Source organism: Lemur catta, chromosome 1 (genome assembly GCF_020740605.2).
Source record: "Lemur catta isolate mLemCat1 chromosome 1, mLemCat1.pri, whole genome shotgun sequence".
In the NCBI taxonomy this organism is placed as follows: Eukaryota; Metazoa; Chordata; class Mammalia; order Primates; family Lemuridae; genus Lemur; species Lemur catta.
Window position 1 is genome coordinate 60,866,937 of NC_059128.1, and position 5,278 is coordinate 60,872,214.

At 33.9% G+C, this 5,278-nt stretch overlaps 1 non-coding gene across 1 annotated transcript; it reads right to left on the reverse strand.

The window, feature by feature from the left end:
• Nucleotides 1-3,881: 3,881 nt before the first annotated feature.
• Nucleotides 3,882-3,984, reverse strand: LOC123630935. The gene has a single exon (XR_006732865.1). It is a non-coding gene; the product is annotated as a small nucleolar RNA U13 (small nucleolar RNA).
• Between the last annotated feature and the right edge of the window lie 1,294 nt (nt 3,985-5,278).

Consider the following 5,278-nt stretch of genomic DNA (forward strand, 5'->3'; position numbering starts at 1 on the left):
ATTGTATACTTCAAAATAGCTAGAAGACAATAATTCAAATGTTTCTAGCATAAAAAAAAGACTTAAGGTGATGGATATCCCAATTATGCAAATTTGATCTTTGCAAATTATGTGGATGCATTAAATTCTCACATGTACCTAAAAAGTATGTACTTCCATTATTTATCAGTGAAAAAGTAAACAGTGTGGTTTGACCAGGAGGACTAACCTGTAGGAGATTAGAGCATGGGAGAAGGGATAATTTGGGGTACTTCTACCCCTCCTGTGAATCAGGTTTGCCACAGTTCCCACAATGCTTGTGTTCGTCCAGAGTTTTCCCTTTCTCTGCTCTCCAATAACACTGTTTCTTCCCCTCAACCCTACAGGCCCAAGGATGCTAATGGCTTCCCATTGTTGCCAACACCTATATTGCTCAGATCCCAAGTTGGTCCCATTAATTCTGTCCATACCTATGTAAAATGTCTCTTCATTAAATTCTCAAAATTTCAGCTGAGTGTGCTGTTTCCTTCTGGGACCCTCACTGATATACAACATAGTTTAAAATTCTAAATTTCCATACTAAGTATCCTAGAGCTAAAGCCTCAGTGAGAACATAATCTGTGCCCCTAGCTAGAGCTAGTTAACATTTACAGGAACTATTGCCCTAGCACATTACTATGATGACCAACATCACAGCCTGGGATATAGATGTCATTATTGTACTCAGTTCATTCTATATCACAGGATCTGTTATTTATATGACCCCACTCTTAGGCCCAGATATTGTCTCAAGTATGATGTTTTATTTTATAAGTGGCAAAAAATACTAACTTAAATAGGCCTAAATATTAAAGAAGATGCATTACCTCATATAATATAACAATTAGAAATAGGAAGTCATGATTCCATTATAGCAAAAATTCTCTGTGTTGTTTTTGTATCTTCCTTCTTTGCTTCCCATGCTGACGTCATTCTTATGGTGGCTTCCCTCAGGGTTCCAAGATGGCTGCCAAGAGCAAACAAGACCACGAGCTTCTTGGTTTACACTGGGCAAGAGCCTTTGGCTCCTCACAGCTATCATACTCACATCCTGTGCTTTATGGTGCATGACTAACAACAACAAGGACAACAACAAATATTTAGAAAATTAGGCAGGAGACAGAGATCCCATTTGACTTGGCAGAAAAATATCTAAATTCTGAATAACTGAATATGGAATGGATGTTTTTATTTTTCCTTACATATTAGATGCTAGGAAAATACATTCAGGAACTTGACTATATTTTATGGTGATGAAATGGCTTAAAACTTTTCCAACTTATGCTGGCCTACAGTTATCCTTTTTACTTATAATTAGCCCTCAGACCAAGGTCATTTTGTTTACGCATCATTATTAAATGCATGAGAATAGCAGTGTGCCAAATATTTAGTTATTTAACAAATAGCTATGAAATTAACTCTGTAGGTCAAGTACTACTAGAAAGTCTAGGAAGATGCCAAGAGACTGACAATATGGTCCTGTGTGAAAAGTGCCTCCACGTCTTCAGCTGGGTAGTTTCCCCTCTGCCACCCATTTCTGCTGAAGATAAGTGTTAAATGCTGTTCTAAAGGGGCATTTCAGTTTGCTCCCCAAAGTATGTTTCAAATACCTGTAATATTAAGCTATGGAAGTAAGGTTGTATGTTTCAATAAATTTAGGAAATGATGGGTTAAATGTTGGATACAAAATGTTTTCATACTTGGATTTTTGAAGACTTTTAATACGAACATGTGCATTGCAAATGATCAAAAGGGTGGCATAGTATGTTGTATTTCTCAAATATATCTATTCAGTGAAAACCTTTTTGAGTCTACCGTTTGAAGGAATGTACTTAGATAAATGACAGGTTAGGTTACTGACATCTGAGTTTGGTTATCCTATACTTCTATTTGGAATTTATAAGTATCTACATGATTTGAAAAATTATTTATTCATTCAGCAGAAATATAGGATTGCTCACCTTCTTCTCTTGTTTGAAACAGTGAAGCATTATTCTCTATAATAAAACTGCATACATCTCTTGATATATTGACAGTGACCTGTTACACTTGGGGCAATGTACACAATAGTCCCTGATTTTAAGGACCTCATGTTATAATTAGAAATATCAGGCCAACATAAAAATAATTAAATCTATCATGTACCACATGCTAAGTGGTAGATATCATAAAGCAGGTGTTCAAGTTAGGGGGTATCACCAAGGACTGAAAAGGTGAGAAAAGGCTTTTAGAAGAATATGTGAGTTCAACTTAACTGTGAAGGAAGGATAGGGCTTGTAAGAGGTCCAGGTGAGAAGGGCATTTTGAGATTCTATGAGACTAGTTTCTCTGAGAAACAGAATGATTCTTCTGAATTATAGAGATTGATTTTCCTTACCAGACTAATAATCAGCTTTGTTCTTAATCAATGCAGATTGAACATATTTGTCTTTAAAAAAATGTAAAGACTAGGGTCTGTCTGAAGAGTTACAGATATCACCTACCATTTAACAAGTTTATTATATCAGAAATAGTTTTAAAACATCTATATGACTTTGGAAATAAGAGAAGTTATAACATTTTGAGGCATTTTTGGGCCATGCCAAATCTAAATGACTATTGGAAATCTAATAAGAACTGAAGTACTTGTCACAGAAAGCACCTCTTATTGTCATCTAATTTCAGGGTTATTGACTTGGGATAGTGGAAAATCATGAACACCAAAAATTGTAGATTCTGTAATTTCCCTGCCTTTTGCAATTTTTCTTGTTTTCTTCCACAGTTAAGTTTTCATTTGAAAGAAATACATCTCCTTTCTTTCCAGTAGCAAAGATAAAAACCTTCAAAATTTCTACCAAATTGAGACTTTATTTCTCAGCTATGCTGGATTCAACTGAACCAGAAAAAAAAAAAAAAACAGCTATAAAGTAAACTGTAATTATTTCTTCTTCACTTTAAGAAGTCATACAGAATGTTGGGTCCTTTAAATCCTACTTGTTCTTTCTGAGAAGTTTATTATTTCGTAAGTATTCACCTAGAGTCATGACACTTAAAATTACCAAACCACTTTTAGTCTCTTTTTTCTAATTGGACATTTTGATTATTCATTAATAAAATCAGTTGACCCTAATCACTGAAATCATGTTCCATTGGTCCATTTATTTCATTTTGGTGAATGATAAGGCTGACAATATATGAATGTGAAAATAGACTTATCACCCAAAATCTAAGTCATTAATTGGAAAGCACAAATTTCTGGACTTTCACTAATATAATAGAACAAATCTTTATTGAATATTTATAGAATCCAGAGTCCAAGGTACTACTAAAATTATAGCAAGGGCCCCAAAGATGGAGGAGCAAATCACAGACCATATTTTTTTAAAAATTATAATGGCGTGCTGAGGGAACCAAAAAAGCAAGCAGTGATGAATCAATGCAAATATGTTAAACAACATTAAGGAATAACGTTGAGAAGTCAAAGTAGGGAGAGAACAACTGGGTACTGATCAGGAAATAATCCATGTAGTAAGAAGAAATTCAAGTTATGCCATTGAAAGAAAGTGAAAATTTCTGTAAGAAGAAGTGGGATCTGGGGAGAAAGATGCAAGTAATGGGTATGTTAAGAGCAAAAATAGAGAGATAGGAAAGTAAAGGGTTTCAGAGGATTGTGAGTAATTTCAATTGGATTGCCTCATGGGTTACCAGTGAGGAAATAGCTGGAGCTAAGGCTGGAAGGTAGGTTGGGATCACCTTGAAGTGCCCTAGGAAAGACTGGCAGCAATTTGGTCTTGTTTTGGTTGGCGATGGGAAAAGGATTACTTAAGGGAACTTTATCGCTGGCATATAGATTGTAGTTAAGTGTTTTTTTGTTTGTTTTTTTATGTCAGACGGTAATGTGCCAATGTTTTCACAAGGTTTGAGGGGGATACATCTCACACATGTGTGTGAATACCCAATCATCATGCTTATGAACTACAAAAGGATCCTGTAGCTAAGTGTTGATGAAACTGAATTTAGGTTACTAGGTAGAAGGATACTACTTTAATCTAGGGACATGTGCTGGGCCCTGTGTTAAAAGGAGAATCTTTAAGCAAAATAAAACAACTCAGGTCGAACATAAGAAGGCAGTTTAATCCAGCAAAAATTTTTAACTAAGCTTTGATTCATTTTTCCTTGTTTCAGATACAAAATTTTGAACAAAGGTTTTCCTTAATGTGTAGTTTAGTATATATAAATTACTATGCCAAAGATAGTTAATGACAGTAATAATTTCTTGTATGTTAGAATACATAATGCTTAAAAATATTTCCACATGGTAGGTTATGGATTAAAAAACATAGTGTTAATAGTTGGCCCCTAAATTGTACTCACCCCTCCAACCCTGCATTGCCTGGAATGCAACATGGCTCCTCATCTATTCTTCCTTTTCTTACAGTATTTCTTTGCTTGGGGATTCAAAGGCATTTTTTTTTTTCTTAGTGCGTGCACTAGTACAGTCTATTTTCCCACATAAAACCAGATTTTTTTGAATCTTCACCATTTTCCACCACCCTTTCAATCAATTCAACCTCTCTCTCCTCCACCCTCTCTCTCTCCTTCTTACTCTCCCATACACAGAAAGGGTAAAATATAAAATATATTAATTTATTTTACACTTCCAAACCAATCAATTACTTTTATTCTGCTTTACTATTTTTGGACCATAATTCATTGCTTTTGTGTTAATTTTCATGATTAAGAGCAATTTCTTTAAAAATGACATTTTATTTGACACCTTTTAAAACATTTCTAATAATGTATATATAAATCTAGCAGTTGTGTATTGAGCGATATTTTTCTTTTGACATTTTAAAAATATATGATTGTTAGATGAAATACAGGACACCCAGTTAAATTTAAATTTCAGATAAATGACAATAATTGTTTCCTCACAAATATTTCTCAAATATTGCATGGAACATATTTATACTAACAATTATTGGCTATTTATCTGAAATTCAAATTTAACTGATATATTGTATTTTTTTTTTTGCTAAATCTGACAGCTGTTTATATAATGCAAATGCAAAATAGTTACTCTTTTTCATTTAGAGATCTTTTAGTTCTAAGCAGCTAAGCTCATTAAGATATTACTACAGGTATTTGGCAGAACTCCACCAATTGGAAAGAGCACATAGAAACACTTGTTCAATCAGTTCAGCCAGTGTAAATAGTTCTTGATAACACTGGACAATAGAGGAATTGTAGTTTTCTTAATGAAATAAACCAAATTTCACTA